Here is a 22,161-nt window from a genome sequence, read left to right as displayed (position 1 = left end):
TTGAAGAGAGGGAGGACTTACTCCCTGGCTGCCTCAGTGATAGGTGTTAAACACTCGGGTGCCTCACCTCCGAGCAGCGGGCGACAAGAGCTTGGGCGCCTGGCAGGAAGAGCCGTGCTCCGGCCCTGCCCCCTTTTTCTTCTTCATTTTTAGAGACCCTGCAAGGCTGCTCTTCCCGAACCCATCAGGAGCCAGCTCTCCGCGCAGGGGGAGGTGCTGAACCAGGGCTGGGGGCCGGAGAAGGATGAGGGAGGCGAGGCAGTGTCACTGTCTCCCCTGCTAGCAGCCAGAAGGAGAGAGAATCATTTGTGGCACTCTGGGGACAGTTTTGTCACCCTGACAGTAATGCTGTTATGCGCTGGCTTGACACACAGGATGAATCCATAAAGACAGATAAGTAACTGTGAAAGTGGCTGGGGATCAGGCTGAGTGCCACCACTCACCTGCAGTGACAAATAGATAGTCATGAAGGATTGGAAACCCTGCCCAACACGGAGATGTGTCAGCAGAGAGATGGACTACAGCCCCGGTGACACCGGCGGCTGGAGGAGAGCGGCCGTGTGCACGTGCGCGCCCCCGCGGGGTGCGCGAGGGGGGGGTCTTCAGAGCCTGGCTTCCGGGGGGGGGGTGCGCTCAGGCTTTCCTGGGCCTGGGGGGGGGTGGGTGTTGGTGAAGGAGGGGGGAAAGGATTTCAACTCGGTTTTTCCTTGTGAAATGGAATGGTGGGTGTTTATTGGTAAGATCAAGGGTGTTTGGCTCGGAAGGCTGCGTTCAGTTTTCATTTTCCCCGGGATTTTTTTCATACCAATAGGGGTCCCCATCTGCAAATGAAATGAATCCAAGTTTTGATAGTTAGCAAAATATTACTCCTAAGTGTCAGAGGCACCAGGCAAAGGGCAGACGGAAGCAGGGGGCCTCGTATTTATCTTTTCTGTTGGAAAGGTTTGTTATTTCTGGTTGGGAATCTGCTTTTCTTCAAGGAAAGAAATTCAGAGGGACATCGTTTGAAGAAACGAGCCATGTGCCAGGCGGATCTGCCCTTTCCCCCCCGGGCCGGAGATCCAAACAGCACCGTGTTCTACACTCGTGAATCTCCTTGTTGATGTCATGCAGAGTACGCTTTGTTTGAATGACTCTTGAGGTCGTGAATGCCTGGCTGTGCTCTCGGAGATTCCTGGAAAGTTATGGAACAGATACGAGGTGAAAATAAGCATCACGGCGAAGAGTAAAGCCTCCTCCGGTCCCTGTCAGGGATTGGGACAGAAGCCTTGAGATGTTGTACAGCCACTTAGAACTCTCTGCTTTCTTTAACCTACAAAGAATATTTTGGCCCCCGGGATAAGCCTAAATGTATCGAGGACCCAGACGTTTCTGCACGATGGGTCCTATGTCTAAAGCGCATGTTAGCGGGTGGTGGGAATGGAAGCAAACCGATATTCAAGTATGTTTTCTAGAACAGTGACCACGATTGTTAGCATTAATAAGCTGGCTCCATGCAGGGTGTGGAGAATCATCTACCAAGTCCTTGTTCGGTTTTTAATGTAATAATTAAAAAAAAAAAAAAATAACAGTGCTAAGCTTTTTTTTTTTTTCCTCGAATGAGTCCTCTTGTCGTGTTCCTTTGCTACCTGCCTTTGTCATAGGTAGATGTGTACTTAATCCCCCTCCACTATACTTAGCTGCTTATTTTTCTTCTGGGATCTTAACGCAGGGCACTTGTGTTTGAGAAGCTCTGTTTCCCGCAAAGGGTTTTGTGTAGCTCAGACTCTTACACCTCCTGTTCCTCTCATGACTTCTGTTTGCGGGCTGTGTACTTTAGCATGTGTTTCCCTGCCTAGGCAGGTCCTCACAACTTTGTGTCTCTTGAGAAAATCCTGGGGCCTGTTTGTTGGTTTTAGGATACCGTATTTTAGTTTCGAATTTTTGGAGGCTAAGAATGTTTTAGAGTAATTCAGCGATAATGAAAACCTTTTTTTTTTTTTTTTCTGACCCTGGGTTCTGGGTTTGACATGTTCTGTCTGACCCTATCGTTCTAACCATGATTTAAATTCCGAATTTCCAGAAGCCTTATTAAATATGTCAATTTGTGCACCAGCAAGGTAAATGTTCCTGTGAACTTTGACTCCTAAAGGAAACTCTATTTGAAAAGAATAAAAGATTTCCCTGATAAATATGTTCCTCATTTCGGGCTAATACTCTCAGTCGGAACGCTGGAATGGGGAAGGGCCAACCCATTGCCTGACCCCACTTGCTACCCCATTCTGGATCCAGCCCTATTTTACAACCCACAGCATTAGATTTTTATTTTGCCAAGATCACTTTCTCCAGGGGATATAAATCTCTCGAGTGCACACCTGATTAAATAGGCCTGCGTGGGGATAAAACAAAAAGGCGGGGGGGCGAGCCACTTGCCACCACGGGGCTACAGGTAAGCGTGCCAGCGACTGGCGCTCAGGTGGCTGACCGGAGCCCTGTGGCCGTTTTTATTAACTTGGGAGCTGAGGTCACACCGCTTCCCAGGGCCTTTGCGACAAAATGCGAGCCAGGGGCCTCGCCTGGCTGCACATGTCCTCACTTTGATCCGCACAGGCTGTCCCGGAAGTTGCCCGGCTCCTGCCCACCTACCCCATGGCTTGGCCGCGATGTGAGGGGGGCACCGCAGGCAAGGGGCACCGACGCCAGGGAGAGCTGAGATGTGCTAACACTTGTCACAGTTACTCTTTCCGTCGTCCTTGGCTGCTCATTTGCTGCCATTCCGCGAGCACTGACCAACTTTGTGGTCGGTTCCCTGCGCACCAGCCCTTGTCCATGAAACAAGTGTCCCATGATGCCGCTTCCCTCCGTCTCGGCACCAAACCCACCTTCTCAACGAGAGTGCCTTGGGAGAGAAATGTCTTCTGTAGCGTTTCACTGATCCTTGTCACCGGCTCTCCCTTTGTTCACCGGGTCACACTATTCAGCGAGAAAACTGAGCTGCCTTTAATACTCCCCCAGGGATGGAAAAATTATTTTGGTAATAAGATAACAATTTTTAAAAATTCATGTTCCCAGCTCATTTGGCATCGTGCCCATCAATGCATGGCATTCCTTCAGCACCTCCCCCCCCACCCCCCACCCCCGCCAGTCCTTCTCACCATCCGCCTCTGGTCTGTGGGGTTGTGAGGACCTTTGGTGTATTTGGAACCCATCCCGTGGGCCAGCAACAAGCAGCGCTTGAAACTCCCAGGAGGACACCTGGCTCAGGTGACTTACCCAGTAGTGCCCTTTCGAGTGGACTTTTGCACATGTTATTTCTCTTTATCTTCTTCACTGGCAGATAGCAGTGGCCCCATTTCACAGTGGGGGATCTCGGGGGTGGAGAACCCCCCCCCGACCCCCGCCAAGTGGCTGGGCTAGAATTCACCATGGCATTTTTGCTGTCCCGGGAGACTTTGTGGGCACCGTGTCCCTGAGTCCTCAGAGCAGTCCGTGTGCACTAGATGGGACAGGGGATGGTGTCCCACTTTGTAAGCCGGGAGGCTGAAGCTTAGGGAGGCTGACTCGTTCTCTTGGGGTCACAGCAGATGTTGAGTGACACAGCTGGGAAATGTAGCCCAGACCTTCCGACTCTTAGACCAACACCCTTTCCATTACACCAGGATTAACTCCACAGTCAAGAAAATCTCAAGAACAAAGCTACTCTTAAGTCTCTGTATAGCCTCCCCCTTTATATGACTCCAAATCCCCATGACAGCCAGCTGTAGCTTTCTGGGGGAGATCTCCAGAAGGGAAGGTCTCCCTCGGCTGGCTCTTCGGACCAGGCCAGGGAGGGCTTAGCAGAGGGCCCCACACGTAGGGCATGCTCACCACCCAGCCGGCATCAGAAATGCTGACGATCTAGACCCACCTTCTGGGACGCCTTGCCTTTTGCTGACTCATGGCCTGAGTGTGTGCCAGGTGCACAGGCTGTATCCAAAGATGGAGTGGATGTACGGAAGAAGAGTGTCAGGTGTTGCTAAGAACCAACAGGCAAGGTGTCCCTGTCAGTGGGGACAGAGAGCAGACACTGAAGGCAGGCGACTGCGCTCTGAAAACCTCCCGTCCCCGAAGCCCGTGCTTGGATCACAGGGGAAGCTGCCACCCGTCAGCGTGTGGTGCATTTGCAAAGGTCAGCCTTTAATTACATGCACAGTTAAATGGAAATACTGTAGAGAGGTCACACTCGTATTTCTTTGGCCTTCATTAATGGTATTGCTCTGTCACATTCTCTCTTCTTGGGTTTGTAAATGAAAGTTCCTTTAATACATTTAAAAGGATTATTTATTTTTAATTGTTTTACCTCTGGAGGGAGAGGTTACTTTCTTTTTCTTTTTCTTTTTTTTTTCTTTTTTTTGTGGGGGGGGGTAGTTGAAAAAAAAAGACTTTGCCTATGCATTTCTTGCTAATTTATTTCAAACCCGGTGCTTTTTATAGTCTTATCTACTAATGCTTTTGATTAAAACACAAGCAAACACCAGCCAACACGAACAGGTTGAATGCCACATCTGTGCAGAAGATAGCAGCTCACTTATTTATGGCTCCAAGAAATGGAGCCTAAATTAAGCTAGCTATTGCTGGAGAGTGGATAAGCGGCCATTATGAATTATCCTTAATTATAGCGATTTCCTAAACTAATAAACCTGCTAAATCTTTATTGCAAAGGTTAGTTTACGCAGTGCATATAAAATCCGCATGTGCTCTGCATCAGCCACCAGCTGTCTGACAGTGTGTTGCTATTTCAGTGAGTGCTCACATAAATTTTATGTTGGTTATATTAACAGTCAGTCCATATCACTACCCACAGATGCCAGCAGACATAAAAATTGCTCTCTAGTGAGCCTAAATATCCCTAGAAGCTAGTTGTGTCTAATGTTCCATGTAGTATTTGTACGTGAAAGTACCAGATTGGAGGGTTATTTACAGATGAATATTTCAATCCAGTTAGTTCATATAGGCCTACTTAGCCTTCTTTGCTGGTTTATTTGTATGCTAAATAATTCACCAAAGGTCCTTGTTTACTTTCTATAGTAGTTTCTATGAAATGCAAACAAGGGAGCCAACTTTAGGTGTTCAAAAGGCTAAGCAGCTCTGTGTTTAAATGCAGGTCAGAGCAGCAAATGCAGTCTTGCCCATGGGCTGTCACTCAGTTTTACACATCCTTCTTTTTTTTTTCCTTCCTCCTCCAGATATAACTGGAGCTTGCTGCTTTCATAGGAATTTTTGGCTGGACTATCTTTATTCTAAATTTATCTTTTTCAATACCTGCTATATGCTACCTTCTGCTTGCACAATTAACCACCCAACGCCAGCAGCAAAGAACGCGTTCTTGGCTCTGAGAAGCCTCCCCACAGTCCTCTGGGCTGACAAGAATAGGTCAGTTCTCTGCTATTGAAATGCCCTTGTTTTCTTCCTTCTTTTTTTTTTTTTTCCTTTTCTTTTTCTTTCTTTTCTCTCCCGTGATTCCCCCCCCCCCCCCGGTGCATTTCCAAATCTCAGGATTGGAAGGGACAGCAAATAGGACCTTTTCTCTTTTCCTGAAAAGCCCTGAGCCAGCCCAACCTCTGTCCCCCTGAAGGACAGAGGGGCAAAGTCCAGCTCTAAATGATGTAGTCTTTGGCAGCCCTCAAAATATCTGTTCACCTGGGTGGGAAAGATCATTGTTTTCTAGCGAGGTGACAGTTACCTGGCCCCATTGTTCACACGCCCCCGCAGCTCCGCTTCTACGTGAGAAAGATCTATCTGCCCCTACATTTTGCAAATGTTTATGATCCTAAACATTTGCCCCTAAAGAGATTGGAAAATAGCCTCCTTCATTTTCAGCCAGGCGCTGCTAAGATCATGAGAGAGTTCAATAGCAGTGCTAACTTTTTATTTAATAATATTGATTTTATCATTTTTACTACTTACAATGGGGATTGGTCGGCTGATAGTTATTTGACCTCCCTTTGTGCATGGCCGTGGAGTGCTTCGTGAAAGCTATTGACATATATCTCTCTTCTTCCACTCCTCTTCCAGTGGCCCATCTCGGCAAATAATATTGAGATGCAGTAACTGTTCCCTGATATTGATTTCAGATTGTGTTCATCACACCCTTCCCGGGGCCCGGCAAAGAGCAGCAGCCCTAGTTCTGTAAACCCTTGACTGCTGCGGGCTGAGGTATCATTTCCATCTTCCGAGCAAGAATGTCCACCATACGTGTTTCAAAAAAAAAAAAAAAATTACCCGAGAAAATGAAAGCATGTTTTGATCTTGATTATTTCTTACGCATACATAATTAAACTGATCTCTTCGGTTTTATGTTGGGCTTTTTTTTTTCTTTAAGGAATACTAGAAGATCCGTGGGTCCCTGAGCTGGTAGGAGGAACTCTGATTACATTTTAAGCTTCTGGGATTCAGAGTTTGACACACTCAGCCAGACCCAGGGCCTCTTTGACCTCCTGTTCTCAGCACCTGGGCCTTAAAAAAAGTTCCATGTTTTGCCTCCATGGAGTCAGTTGAGACAACAGCACATTTAAAAGAACCCGAGGTTTAACATTCAGGGAGCAGCCAATCTAATCCAGGGATCATAATCACATTTATCCATAGGAAGGACACAACATGTAGTCTAGGTGGATTTGCATACTCACTGAGAAAAACACCAAGCTCAGAGCAAATAATACTGGAAATCCTAAGTTTTATAGGCCAAAAAAAAAAAAAAAAAAAAAAGGCAATAGAGAATCTGCACCAAGAATGATTATATATGGGCAGCGGGGTCGTGGGTTATTTATTTTGTCTTCTTTGGGCATTTCCACAATTCTCTAAATTTTCTTTTGTAATTAGGAAAAAAAAAAAAAAAACAACCCTATTCACAAGCGTTATTTTCGAAAATGGAAAAGTTAGTAGACGGATCGGAATTCTCCAGAAGATCCCTGACCTCCAAAGTGAATGCATTAGCCAAGGTGGAGATTGACTCACTGCCATGCTAATCTCCACTCGGAGAGAAGCGGGACAGACGTCGCCCCTGTCGCGGTGCGCCTGCCAGTTTTTATTTTGTGAAGCCCCCGGGGACTGCACTAGCCTTCGCCACCGAAACCTGAGTGCAAATGGTTAGGAAGAAGGGCTTTGGAATCAGACAGGCCCGGGTTCGATTCTCAGTTCTTTCTTTCACCAGTCATGACTTTACAAGCAAGTGACTTAACTTTCTCAGTACCTCAGTCTGCTTGTCTGGAAAATGGGTTATCAAGAGGATTAAATGGCACAGTGTATGTAAGCTCATAACATCCTGCCTGGCATCTCGTAAACAGTAAGTAAATGGTAATTGACATTGCTGGCATCTGTATAGCAATTTCCTCATCAAACCGGAGCCGTAATGGGAATTAGCATAGTCACAGTCCACAGAATGGTGATTTTTTTCTTTCTCTGTAAGCCCAACTGGGACTCAATTAAGATCTATCCAGTGTCTAATCCATGTCAGATTTCCAGGACCAATCTGATTTCATATAGCACTCTTCGATTAAAGGCAATTCATTTTTAAGTGTACATCTACTTTCGTTATGGTTCTGAAAATAGGATCACCGTACTGATAATTCTTTAGCATAGGACGTACCCCTCCCCCGAACACAGGCACATGCACAGACACGCACACACACCCCTTCTTCCTCCAGCAAGACTTCTTCCAGAGCAACGCCAGACAAAGTAACAAGAGCCTTTTAGAATATTACCTTATTTCTGTTGTAGAGTCAGTTTTGCTATTCTTGAGCCTTTTCCATTTGTGTGGTCAGAAACGCTTTCCGATATCTCGGGTCGCGTTAGGATTCTTCCCTGCAGGCAGCCATCTTCAGGGCTGAAAGCAGAGTATAAAAAGCAGCTAAATTAGAGCCTTTACACAGTTGCCGGGACTGGCTTTAATGAGAGACAGCGAACATTTTGCAGGCTACTGAACTTCTGAAATGTGACAATCCAAGCAAATGAAATCATGGTACCTTTCATTGTAGTTTAATTGGACTCAAACTTGGCACGAGGGGCCGCTGAAAGCTGTATTCAATGAGATAGACAGGAATTGTACAACAGCTAATTCAGCCCACACAACACGTCTTACAACTGTCCGAGCCCCACACCGCTCCCAGGACTGACTCTGGCGGTCAAGAGAGATAGAACCACCGTGAATGAAAGCAGAGATTAGAAGGCAGACCCAATACGGGCATAGTGAATGGCATACCTGTCACCCTGAGTTATGCACTTGAAATAACTCAGCCTCATGGCAGCCAGTACAGGCCAATTTATTTTAAAGAGGCAAAAAGAAGTGAGACAAACTTAGGCCCTCTCTTCTGCCTGCGAGGGTGTCAAGATATCAGTGTCAAGGAGCCCTCTTACCAGAAGGGTGAGGATGAGTTGAGCATAAACACTAACAAGGAGAGAACTAAGCATGGGCCTCCTGTTGAGTGGAGCTAAATGGGAATCCCAGTCGAGTAACCCAAAAAGCAGGAAATTACCATAGCTGTCAGGAAGGCGACCAAAATCCTGTCAGGCAACTACGCGAGGGCAAGATACGTTTTGAGGGGGGGAGTGATGTTGAAGAAGCAGATCGTTTTCGGATGGGCATGTCTGGAGCTGGGAGTCCCCTTGAAAGTTCAGGAGGGTATCTTGGCTTCCTTGTTTCATCCCTGTATCGCATCTGAGTGGCCCGGGTGGAGACCGACTATGTATTCTCAGCCTCTTCTGGCCTACCCATCCCACCTGGCCACTTGAGTCCACGTCTGCTGTTATTATATGGCCGTAGGTTGAGCCAGTAAGGCTAGGAGAGTGGACAAATTGGGTGCCTGCATGTAACAGGCCATCCTGGACATTGATTTTTGAAGGTTCATTAGATAAATGCTGACATCACAGATTGATGTCTCTTTAAACCAGTACCTAGTGCAGGACCATCGAGGGAATCAAAAATATTGATGTAACATGTTTGAGCAGAAGGCTCGCTGGAGAATTCCCCTGCCTAAATGGGATCCATCAATTTAGGCTTTCTTTAATTATTCTAATTTCTGTGCATCGCATCAGAAGGGGCGTTTGCCTCCAGAACTGGTGTTTGTGTGGAACAGTGCTCCCACTTGAGGGGCAAAGGACGGCCAGACAGGGGGCGCAACGGTCTGTTTCTCATTGTTGTTTGAGCTGCCGTTGCGTAATGAAAATTTCGGATCATAGCCTAATTTTCCCATACAGTGTGGCCATGGAATTGACAAGGGACTGATTAATGGGCCGACCCCGGGGCCAGGAGGCTGCTAGGTTGTTCTCTTGTGGAAGGCATGCTGGCAAAATAAAGTTGATGGTTTTGTTTGTGTTTAACCCTTCACCTTGGCACTATCAATACATTGAAGACATCATTTGTATCTGCAAGTGTTTCTTTAATTAAGACCTTCTAAAAATCTTTCCTATCGATTCATTCCATTATCCTATTGATTAGCTGCAGTGGATCATGTACTTGGTCGTCAGTGGAAGGCAACAGTCTCCGCCGTCTGTCATGACTACAGATGCAGACCACAGGCAGCTAGCATGCGGCGCCCAGGGCTGGCAGGAGTGTCTTGCGTTCTAATGAGGCATCGGCGGTGGCTCGGTGGGGTTTGCTGAACACCAACGAGAAAGCCCGTTGTCTCCTGCTGGAGGGGTGGCCAAGCATAAAGCATCCCCTCCAGTAATTTAGACCGCAGCCGCTTAGTGAACAGTATGCAGAGATGGGGTGGCTCGCGTCGGCGCGGGGGGGCGGGGGGGTGGTGGGCAGGATTCTGCTCTGCATCTGAATTTGGAAATCTTGAGCCTTGAGACAAAAGCAGACTGAGAAATCTAGATGCAAGGCTTGGTTCCGAGACAGGCTGTCCATTTTCCTTTGCCCAGGCTACAGTTTTGTGCCCCCTCCCTCATGGGAATCAGCCTGCTCACGAGACCGGCGACAGGTGCCACGATGGGCTTCCTGTCTTAGGAGGGAAGAGCTGGCCACCTTTGTACGTGCTGCCATTGGTCATGGATCTAAATCACCCCCTCGTTTTCAAACTGAAGAAGCCTGTGGCGAAGTTAGCTCTGAAATCTGGTGTTTTGAAATATTCCTTAATATCGACAGTCACCAAGAGTCACCCTGGCTGGGGTTTGAGGATAGAAGGACTTTGGTGTTCTAGGATACTCAAAGTCAGAGGCGGTAAGGCACTCACAAACGAGTTAAAGCACACAGCACAGGGGAGCTGCTCCCTCAGGACATCAGTAATTGCCGACCTGCCGAAAATTCCTTTTTCTCCTTCTTGTACATGTACTGTTGCACCCCCCCATGCCTTCATCCTTCAAATACGCCAGAGCAGATGGCTCTCTTAAGTGCCCGGATGCCTTTCTGCCCAAGTGGAATCCAGTAGAAAAGGAAAACTGTAGAAGCAGGGAGGTTAGACCCGAGGCAGGTCAAGTTAGAGAACATGATGTCTCTGCTCCGACTCTTGCGGAAGCAGATGAGTTCATTTTTTACTCTCAGAGTGAGAATTCCCAAGACTTAGAAGCATCTCACCTCAGCAAGCTCATAGCGGTCTTCGGCTTCCTGGTCAGACTTGGCCTGGGTTTGCAGTAATGTGTGTGGTCCCCCAGCTCATGCCAGTGGCTCCTTTGTCCTCAAGAAAGGAAGCAGAAAGTCCCCCAGTGTGGGTGTCGGGGATGAGAAGGTGGGAGTAGGAAAGCTGGCGGTGGCTGGCAGGAACTCTTTTTTTGAAAATGAGTATCGAAAAGAAGAATTTCCGCGTTTATAAAACGTTTAAATCAAAGTTGAGTGCAAATGCATGGCTGATTTGGGTGTCTCCTACCCGCTGTTATTAATAGCCAGTTGTCCCTGCCAACCCAAATGTTCAGTTTCCCTTGGCACCAAATGTCCTGTTTTGGGTGTCCTACATTCGGTGGGTTAACATCGTAGAACGAACGAACTGTTTTCTCAGGCCAGGGACCCGACCATCCAAACTGCCAGCTCTACCCTTGTAAACTTTCGTAAATGTCTTCTTTCCACATTTCTGTAAAATCTGTCATTATGTAGCTATCTCCCAGACTCTTCTCCAAAAGAAGAAGAAACTTATTTAGATCTACGTGTACTTTCCATAAGGTGAATTGTTTAGAAAAGATAGTAGGAAACATTTGTAAGGCTCCGTACGTCTGAGTTTGCTTCTCCAGTGGAGTATGTTTTAAGTTAAGCTGCAGTCTGTGGTCATTAAAATCATTTTTTGAAAATTCAGAGCGGTATCAGACAGAAAAGAGAAGGCTCCTATAATCCCACCCCCTTAAGATAACCACTAAGAATATTCTAGTGTACTAAGTTTTTTCAGTGCACACATATGTTCACATATACTTTTTTTTTTTTTTAACGTTTATTTATTTTTGGGACAGAGAGAGACAGAGCATGAACGGGGGAGGGGCAGAGAGAGAGGGAGACACAGAATCGGAAACAGGCTCCAGGCTCTGAGCCGTCAGCCCAGAGCCCGACGCGGGGCTCGACCTCACGGACCGCGAGATCGTGACCTGGCTGAAGTCGGACGCTTAACCGACTGCGCCACCCAGGCGTGCCTCACATATGCTTTTTAAAGCAAAATTAGAATCATAGTATTTTATAACCTGCTTCTTTTCACTTACTATATCATGAGCAGTTTTTCATATCTTTACACATTCCCTGGGAACATGATTGTTAATAGACACTTGTATAAATATGCCATCTTCATTTAATTTTTCTCCTCTTGTTGGACACTTAGGCTGTCTGTTTTTCCCCACATCGTATAAAATGCTGGGATGAGTCCCCTTGTCTGAAAATTTCGTGAGAATATTTATCACCTTAGGATAAATTCCTAGAAATTGAATTACCGGGTCAAAGGATATGCACATTTTTAAGGCCTCTCACACGTATTGCCAAAATGTTCTTCCAAAAGGTTGAACCAATTATAGTCTCCCCCAGCAGTCCATGAGCAAAACCCGTTTGCCCATACCTTTGCCGGCATTGGAAACTGTATGTGTGTGTGTGTGTGTGTGTGTGTGTGTGTGTGTGTGTGCGCGAACTGGTGTGAACTGCTTCATTTTCATAGATTAGGAGAACAGTGTCTCCTTGATTTTATTGACATCATTTTGATCACTGTTGAGGTAGCGGTATTTTCTCATATTTAAATATCTATTTCTGTTTCTTGTGAAATATTTGCCTGTGGCTTGGCCCATTTTTATTGGAATGTTTGGCTTTTTTCTAATGGATTTGAAGAATTTTTTCTTTTTAATTAAGAACTGTCGACCCTTTTCACAGATAATCAGATTAGATTCTTATAACCAGATTGAACGTTTCATGTGGACGTTAAGTTATACTTGGAATATCTTTGAAAATGGCAACGTTATTAAGGTACTTTTTACTTTTTAAGCAATAGCTAGTTTTTCGCTGATAAAAAAGATATTGAAAAAGAATATGACGGTGTCAATCCAGCTTGAGTTAACTATCCCAGGACACTACTGGCATTTTATTACAGTTGTCAAAAAATAAAAAAAGAAAAGAAACCAACAATTTTATTGTTTTGATTATTGAGATCCAGCCACAGATCAACTGAGCAATTAAAATCTCTAAATAACACTCTCTGAATTGTCAAACAAAGGATTGGCTCCCAGTGGAAAGGACTTTTTTTTTTAAAGAAGATAGTTTTCTCTGTAATGTCTGTGCCAGTAGATGGTTGCACTAATTGGAATATACAGAAATATTTTACCAGTTTAACAATGCATGACATCGTAATAAGATTGTGCTGACAAGCTTTTCTTTTTATGAAAGGTGATGTTACTGAATGCCTCTAATACACATGGCTCCTGTGTCTTTTTATGACATGTTAGAAATGAAATTTTTCGCAGAAATTAATCTGCTTTCCTAAATCTATTCTGTATATGAAATGATTTTTTAAAAGCAGGACAACAGAACCTCGGTTTCTGTTGTTTTTATTTAAGTACTCGGAATAATATATTTTAAGGAATCCTAGAGGTGAACAGAAAGGGATCACTCTTAAATGCATATGAAACTGCGCATTCCAAATCCCACTAATCTGTCACGAGAATGTGTGAAGCCAGGTTCCCTGACTTCCCCTAGCTCAGGTGGCTGGCTGAGTGCAGGCTTGGGACAGTTAATGACAATCTTCCAAGATAAGCAGACTTAACATCAATATCCCTCTCCCTGATAATCTATATACTCTGGAGGTGGTGAGCTCTGGCAGGGTTTTGATGATTTTATGATGGCTTGTGCGTATTTACAGTGTGTTTAAAATACTCTTTTTAATTATCATTTGAGTGACAAAGCTTAATCTTTCGATCTTTATCTGCACCTCCTGCTGATGTATGTTTGTTAGGTAACTAAAAAGCGGAAATTTAGCAAAGCCAGAGCTTTCGCCAGTAATAAGGCTGAGGAGTCAATAGATGATTAACCCACCTTTCTCCTCTTCATGAGAAGAAAGGAGTCACTTTATAAAATCTTTGAAGGTGGCCCAGATTTTTCAAAGCAGCATCCTAGAAACACGTAATAGCTATACAGAAATGAGCCCCATCTGAACTGCACAAAGCAAGCATGTATGGAAAAGAGTATCAGAACATCATTTGAATACCGTCCTTCAAACACACGGATATAACTGTTGATGTCCCATTACACAGACCTTGAAACTGGCCATGTCCTATGTATTTTGCATACACATATATGTTTGTTTCACATATATATATACATATATATACATATATACATATGCATATGTATATATGTGACATATGCAGTGTATATATTATATACATATAAATTACCATGTGGAATTAAGCAGCCTATGTCATTAGATACTGATATTTTATTAGATTTTAGAGGGCAAAAAGGACACAATCGTTATTTAGCCTATCATAGCCACACCTTAAGATGCCTCATTGGTATTATTTCATTTGAAAGAGGATAAAAGGCTAAGATTATTATTCCTTGCTGCAAATAAGCAAAGGTGTGTGTGTTAATAATGGATGCTTGGGATTTAGAATTAAATATTGAAACTCTGTCTTGATTTTTCCAGAATGATGAGGCACAACTACTACCCTTTTTGAAAGCCCTTGTTTCTTACAACAATAGGTCAAAATCGTAAGCAAAAGCAGAGGAAAACAATCCCAGTTAACTAGCTTATGTGGTTATTGACATGTGTGATTATTGGCATATGTGATTAACTGATACGAGTTATGGGCATCATCATCGTTATGTATAAAGGAACTCCAGGCTGCCTAAGACTCCTCTCAAGGAAATCTTAAAAATCAGGGATTGATTTGCAGATTTAGGAGGATATTAAAAGCTGATGTTGTGCCTGAATAAGATAAGCATTCTGTATTAGACCGTACTGGAGAAGGCCCTCATGTGGCCAGGTGATTTTATTGACATCTCAGAACTAAAGACCATAAATTCTGCTATCAGGCAACATACTGTCCTGAGAAATGGACATTACAAATGGTGAAGGGCAAGGGCTCCTGGGTGGCTCAGTAGGTTGGGCATCTGATTTCAGCTCAGGTCACGATCTCGTAGTTCGTGAGTTCGAGCTCCGCGTCAGGCTCTGTGCTGACAGCTCAGAGCCTGGAGCCTGCTTCTCTTGTCTCCCTCTCTCTCTGCCCCTCCCCTACTCGCACTCTGTCTCTCTCTCTCTCTCTCTCAAAAATAAATAAAAACATTAAAAAAATTTTTTTTAAACAAATGGCGAAGGGCAGCCCAATAGACACAACATGGAGTCAAATAAAGCATTAAACCCCAGACCAAGCCCAACACCTACAGACGTTGTTACCTATTTTAGCTTTGATATTGGTAAGCTTGGCTGCCATTAGTAAATCACCCATTCACTTGAGCAGTTTTTCTCTGGTATCACCTAAGACCAAGGATGCAACCCTAGCCACCTTCCCCACCAAGCCACTAGCATCAAAACTGATGCTTTTCATGGGATTGCCACTTTGAAATTTAGGTAACAGTAGGACAGTGTGGAGTTTGTGCCAGGAGTTCAGCTAGACAGGAAAGAAAGCTTACCGAGTTCCCGTAAGTCAGGCAGGCAGGTTTTCATGATCGGAGAAACTATCAAAGGCAAAGGATGGTGAGCTGTAAAAAAGCAATAGCAAGGGCACAGGTAGGTGAAGGGTTTGGGGTAGGGAGCTGAGTCAGAAGGAAGAGGCAAGCACGGTCTGGAGGCCAGAATGGCAGGCAGTTGGATCAAGAATCCAGATTAGTGGACTTGGGAAGAGAAGATCAAAGACCCAGACCAAAGTTCTGGGCCAAAGGGGGGGTCAGGAAACCAAAATGTCTTAACAATAAAAAGCAGAAAGCAAATTAAGAGATGGGCAGTGACGTATCAAGAGTGGGCAGTGGGAACGGTCCACCCAGCTCTCCCTCTCCCCACTCCGTGCTGGCAGTAAAGGCTGCATGGTCTATAGAAGATCTAAAAACAACAATAAAACTGACAAGAGTCAGTCTGCTTTTCGTTGCCACCATTTTCTGTGAATTCCGAACAACGTCAGGGATAGAGTACTCCTCTCTACAAAAATCTTCCATTGGTCTAATTTCTACACACTTTCTGAATTACTCATGAAGTTTTCTGATACAAACATAAATAAATAATGTCTATGCGGGGGGGGGGGGCTTCAAATTAGCACATTTTAGTAATGTATCCTTTAATAAACATAGCATTCTGCATGGACATTGATTCAGAGAATTCTCAGTTATATTATCAGCAACCGACGCACAAAGACTCAGCTACACCTGTCCATTTCAGAGTAAGTCCATTGCCATTTGGGATTGTAGGAGCTCGCCTCATGTGTAGTTTATGTCTCCAACCACCATGGCACCACATACTCCTGCATCTAAACAGAACGTGAAAATAAACTGTGCTTGGCCGTGATTAAGGCAAAGGAGCCACAGTTGGGGTACTTCAACTCTGCCAGACTATGTGACCCCTGAAGTTTGTATTTTTGTTTAAAACAGTGAACTACCCTTCCCCGCTCATACTCTCTCTTTCTCTCAAAGATAAGTTTAAAAAAAAAGCCATTAAAACAATTTCTTTTTAAAAAAAGGGGGCGCCTGGGTGACTCAGTCAGTTAAATGTCTGACTTCGGCTCAGGTCATGATCTCACGGTTTGTGGGTTGAAGCCCCGCATCGGGCTCTGTGCTGACAGCTCAGAGCCTGGAGCCTGCTTTGGAATCTGTGTCTCCCTCTTTCTGCCCCTCCCCTGCTTGCTCGCTCTCTCTCTCTTTCTCTCTCTCTCAAAAATAAATAAATAAATAAATTCAAAAAAAAATCAAAACAGTGAACCAGTTTACAGACTACTCTGGGTAATAATTTTCTATTTAGTGAATGAAAATTTAATTCTCTGCACAAACGATTTGACTGAATTTGAATAATACTTTTCAGTTGGAATTTCTTCTTTCGTTGTTAATTAAACTAGAGAATAATCAAGACCATAATTATTACTGATTATTATCGGATTGTTCCTGAGAATAATTCTGTTATATAGAGGAGAGGGGTGTAATAAATGGCCTGCTTCAGCTGTCAGATATGCTAAGTATGTCCCTGGAGATGGGGGAGTGTTAACGAGTGAATTCAGTGTCTGCTGACACAATCGATGAAAATAGAGAGATATAGGAAGAAGATGGCCAAACCGAGAATGAAGCTGGATTCCAAGCTTTGTGATCTGATACTTTCCCACGTTCTCTAGATCTGAGCGGGCCTCAGAGCGAAGCCAGGGCTGACGTCACAGAAAGAGACGTGCAAGCAAATGTGCCAAGAGTGAGGAGCGAAATGACATGATGGTCACCCTGGGGAAAGCGTTCAGGTGCCACCCAAGGAACTACTGTGGAGTGGGGTCAACATGAGACAGTACTAAACCAACTCCAACGCCCTTCCGAACTACAAATTCAGACAGCAAAGTGGCAGAATCGTGGAAGTAGCCAAATAGACAACCAGCGGGTGGCTAATGGTGACAAAAGTGGGCTGACTCTTCTACAGGGGAAGGAAGTGGATGGAGCAGGCCAAGCGTGGGGAGGTGGGATTTGTTTCAGACTGGAGCATGTGCATCCCATCTAAAGGGTGCAACCATTACTCCATTCCGGCCAGTAATACTGGCCCCAATAGGCAGATCTTCCCATTCTGAAGCAAAGACCGAAATCTTGATTTTTTTTTTGACCCAAATCTCTGCATTTCTCCTTTCTTTTCTTTTCTCTAAATAACTAATTCACCTTTTAAAAAAAAATTATAAGAGCCATCCCATTTGGGTCAAAATAAAAACGAGCTAACGGTGGCCTCTGAGGCACCATTTTGTCACCTCTGTGCCAGAGCCTGAAACTGTTTCGGGTGGCTGTCACTACCAACCATAGGATGGTTTTCATGCTTTGAAATACTAGAGAGGGCTAATCATAATGCTCATAAGAATAGTAGAAGCATTCCTGACTGCTAAAGACAGTGATGGAATGACTGTCACGAAAGAGTCACAGCTTGTAGTCCCCAAGTGCCAGGGAAGATATTACACTAATAATAAAGGCTGTCGTTGATTGAGCCAGTTACTATGTGCCAGACTTTGGGCTGTGTGCTTTATATCCATGATCTCACAGTCGTCCCAGCAGCTCTGTGAAATAGATATGTGTAACCCCATTTAGAGATAAGGAAACTTAGCATGATTTTGTCCTTTTCCCAAGGTCAGTCACACAGTCAAGGCTCTAACCCGAGCCTCTCTTACACTTCAAAGCTCAGGACCTCAACCAGTGAGGCTAAGCTGCCAGTGGGTAAGGGCTTATGACCACCCCCACCAAGAAGCTTCTTGAACACCTTGAAGCTGGGTTGCCTTGAATATCAGTCTGAAGGGCCCAACGCCCAAGAACCTTGGCGACCTCCCAGCAACACAAAGATGATAGACACCTTAGGTGGCTTTTATGGTTTTTACGACCTGCTCAGTAATTGTTGTCTGAACACCAAAGTTTGCCATCGCCCTGGTCCTGTTAGGGAGCATTCTCTTCAACGAACCCATGGGAGAAAGGACCGACTTCTGTGCAGTTTGGCCTGAAGCACTTGCACCTGTGTTCTCCTGGAAGCGTGTACTTTGACTTAGGCACTGCTTGCTTAATAAACCACAAAAGTCAACATCCCGCTGGAGGAACAGCTCGTGCTTAGAGGCGTCACAGGCTCCAAAAGATCCTGTTGAGGCAGGATGTTGTGCGAAACCCACAAGCAGAGCAAAAACCTCCTGTCTCCTAATTGTAATGGTAACATTTGAAAAAGCTTCTGAGACTGCCTCTGTGCTTTATACCCAAAAAGGGGATTGAGATTTCTCTTTTTGCCCGTTTGGCTTTTTGGAGCTAGGAGCACATCAGCGTGTGTGTGTGTGTGTGTGTGTGTGTGTGTGTGTGTGTGTGTGTCTGAGTATTTCCAACAGAAGAATGTGTCTCTTGTCCCTGGGAATGGCAAGGCTACAAAACAGGTGAAGCCAGCTTGGGGAGGGGAGAGGGGAAGTGACTGACAAGTTAGTGGCACACTGGGAAGAGAAAACCACAAGGCTAGTGGGGCAGCCTCGCCCCCTCTCCCCGCTCTGCCGAAAGGGGGCAATTAGATACTCTTTCAGATAGTTTTCTTAGCACGACCTCCTTCCGTTTATCAGGAACCCTGTGGCAGGCCCCCAATTTCGCTTATAGTCCAGCCCCGTCTGGGGTTGAACTTGTGTGAGTGGCTACGTCAGCCATGTGGGTATTGGCATGACAGACACAGAAAGGAAATCCAATCTGACACCCAATCGGGACACATTCTTGAGTGGCCGCGTGGTCCCGGAGTGGCTGATAAATTCCCACTGGCTACCTGGACAATATATCTCAGTGAGCACTGGCCATGTCCAGTCAGTGACGAGCCCTTGTGTCAGTAGCCAAAGAGGAATTCGATTTGAACCAAAAATAACCAGCGCTATAAATCATGAAATGCCCCCCAAACAGTGTGGCATTGTTTGGAGATTACGGCATGCATAGGATAGTAGGAGGCATCTAATCAGAAACTCAAAATGAACAGCCTCGTGGAACAGATGGGCAAACTCCGTGGATTTCCTTCCTTCCGAGAGGAGGGGCCATTATTTAAATTTATATACAGTGGAAGCCACTGGAACCCCATCCTGATGATTAAATCGGGACGATCACAACATCCAGATGCATTCAACAGTGACCTTCTCAAGTCAGACATGAGCGGGGATGCCACATGGCCCTGGCCAAGGACACAGAGTTCATTCAATAGGCATTTTAGTTTTGGTGCTAGGTCAGGAGAGACACAGCAGGAAAACAGATTTCCACCAGCTTTTCACGTGCCCCTTCGGACCAGGGATGTTAACTCCTTCTACCTCAGTTAAGTCTCACCCCTACTGTTTATCTGATTCTTCTACCTAAATAGTCTGATTCTTCTGCCTAAATAGTCGTGGGAGAGCTATGGAATATTGATGAAAGGGACATGGCCAATAGGAAATACAATCTGAACTGGTGAGCCTGGGGTGATGCCACTCCCTCCATGCTGTTCACTCTCTTCCAATAGACCCGTGAAAAGCAGACCACCCAATGTGTCAAGCAGTTTGGATCTCAGTTCCATTTAATTCTTGTTCCAGAGGCTGGAAACTTACGAGCAACTTCGCACGGAAACCAACATTCCCACCAATACTGAAGTACAAATGTAGGAAGCATGACCTCTAAGAATTGGCCATATTGAGTGGACCCTGGGGCTCAGGATGTCCAGTCTACAATTCTGCCTTTGGTCAAGATATTAGAGATTAGGAGTATATACACAAGATGGCCTTAACCTCACTTTCAGATGTGCTAGGGGTCACTAATGCTCTGTTAACTTGTTCTACTCTTTTGGATTTAGGCAGGAGAGAGCCTTGTCTTCACTTTCGAGCTTGCAGATAGTCTAGAACAGAAAAATAATGGCTCGATTTAGCAAAGGTCGGGAACCATATTGTTTCTCATACAATTTCGGGAATCCTTAAAAGTCAGTGTCTCATGATAAGCGAATTTTAGTTGAAAATCTTTATGAGGTGAGTGGGATCATTCTCCGTGCCTTCATTCAGGTTCAAGGAACCATTTTGGTTGCAAATGACAAAAGAAAACTTTGTTTTTTGAAAACAAACTTTATGTGATAGGAGAAAAGGTTGCAGTGTGAGGCTGGTTGGTTTGTTTTTTTTACTGGATTTACTTTTTTGGCCCTTGAGTGAAAAACAGAACCTGTCACATACATATTTTTTCTTCACTGTAAAACGTAAATACTCTAAAATGTATTTTTTAAATTGTGATTATATTACAGTGGTTTCTATGTACCATAGATTAGATTTTTATTAAGGGTTTTATTAAATAACTGGTGTTTCACCAACATCTAATTAAATCTTCTATCTAAATTGAACAGAAAATTATGGGCGAAAAGAAAGCATTTGTAGCCGACTTTATTACAGATAAGACTATTATTTGTTCATCTTAAGAATTTGAGATCAAATTTACAAGCAGCATCCTCATCAAATTTCTTTTCTGGGCTGCTGAGCCGGGCCCCTTGAAAGCAGCCCATTATCTGCACACACACCCCCCCCCCTTTTATTATAGTGCCCTGGTTGTTGGCAACACGCCCGCTGTTTAAGGTTACTTTCATTAATTAACCGAAAGTTAATTTCTTTGCAAGCAAAATCTCTGATCTCATTATGTTGTCTTTAAAGCTGAAAGATTCAGGTTTTCTGGTCTCCTTTGATGGCACAATAAAAAGCATGCTCTTTATCTTAAGGGAGACTGTCTCCAGGGTTTAATTTAATAGTCCTTGAAATAGTTACAGCAGAGCCAGGAGGACTACAATAATATGCCAGTTTCAGAAAACCTTGGCTTTGTCCTAGCGGGAGCGCCCAGTGACTGGTGCGCGTGCGGACCATGAAGCATCCGCGTCCAAATAAGTTCTGCATTTTACCCCCTTGATTCTCTTGTTTGCACCCCCCCCCCCCCCCCCCCCCCCGCATTACATAGCCCGTCTGAGAATAGGACAAACACCAACACCAGTGTTCCTTCCAAAGGGTGCCACCATCCGGCCATCTGATGCTCTGGGATTTCAGAAGTTTTGTGGGGTTGACATTTCGACTGTGAGCCTTTACTGCATTTGGGAAGCGGCCTTTTGTTTCTCTGGTTGAAACCAGGCAAGCTAGGTGCTACGAAGAGTTGTGGGTTGTGGTTTGGAGCCTGGCACGCCTGGATTTGAATCCCGATCTTTCCTCGGACTGGCTCTTCCTTGGATAAGTTATTTCAACTCTCTCTCTCTCGACACACCTCAGTTTTCTTATTGGCAAACTTTGAACTAATTCTGGAGAGTTAGGGAAATTAAATAGGTTAGCCGGTCAATACCAGGTACTGAACAAATGTGGGCCCCCTTCCCTTGAGAGCCTCGTCTTGTTCTTGTCTCTACCAACTACAAATGCGTTTCTAGATTCGGGGTCCTTTCTGGTATTTGGAGGCTGGCCCCCAGATTGCTACACCAGAAGGAAGCCTCTGGGGAGATGGCCGGACTCCACAGAGCATGCTTGGTGTGGGTTGGGTCAGTTGGGTGCTGTGTTGTCCCAAGTGCTATTTTATAGACCCGGGGACACGAAAAGCGAATTCTCTTTGTCTCTCTGAGTTAGCTTCATCCTCACTGATGAAATCTGGTTGCTTTCTGGAGCATTAAATTCACTGAGTTGAGAGTGGCCAAAAGCCGCCAGGTGTAGGTCACACAGAGGGGACAGAACTCTTCAGGTAGCTCAAGCCTCAAGAGCCATCCAGATACACGGAGAAGCTATTTGTATCCCACTGAGTCCGCCGCTGTTGCACACACACAGCTGAGATTTACAGAGTCTGGCGGGGAGGGCCGCTGAAAGCGGGTAATAGCATGACCCGACATGCTGCTTCAGATGCCTGGGAGACTGGGTCTGTGCCATTTGGATATGTCACCTGTACCAATTCCTAATGAAGGATGCAATTGACTGAACTCAAGCAGGTCAAAGTTACTTAGGCAGAAAATCCCAGGTCTTGGGAAGAAAAGTCATGTGCCTCTGGGGCCCGTGGCAGGAGTCAAAGGTCCAAGGTAATGTATTGGCAAAGATCGTGTCTGCTTTGGTACCTTACTTTACTGCTCCCCC

General features: G+C 45.1%; 1 protein-coding gene and 1 long non-coding RNA gene across 5 annotated transcripts in view; one reads left to right on the top strand and one right to left on the bottom strand.

The window, feature by feature from the left end:
* The window catches only part of LOC147573462 (uncharacterized), a 21,159-nt gene extending 12,972 nt beyond the window's left edge, over positions 1–8,187 (bottom strand). For both annotated transcript variants that reach the window (XR_015244797.1, XR_015244796.1), the window contains exons 1-2: positions 7,980–8,187; positions 7,719–7,840 (exon numbers count right to left, since the gene is read on the bottom strand). This is a non-coding gene — a long non-coding RNA (uncharacterized LOC147573462). The remainder of the gene's footprint in view (positions 1–7,718; positions 7,841–7,979) is intronic.
* FTO (FTO alpha-ketoglutarate dependent dioxygenase) overlaps positions 1–22,161 on the top strand; it is a 394,888-nt gene that overhangs the window by 350,869 nt on the left and 21,858 nt on the right. The gene's annotated exons all lie outside the window — the stretch shown is intronic.

This window comes from Puma concolor, chromosome E2 (assembly GCF_028749965.1).
Source record: "Puma concolor isolate L17-30 chromosome E2, mPumCon1.1.hap2, whole genome shotgun sequence".
In the NCBI taxonomy this organism is placed as follows: Eukaryota; Metazoa; Chordata; class Mammalia; order Carnivora; family Felidae; genus Puma; species Puma concolor.
The sequence above is the reverse complement of the archived record's forward strand: the minus strand, read 5'-3'. Positions and strand labels throughout refer to the sequence as shown.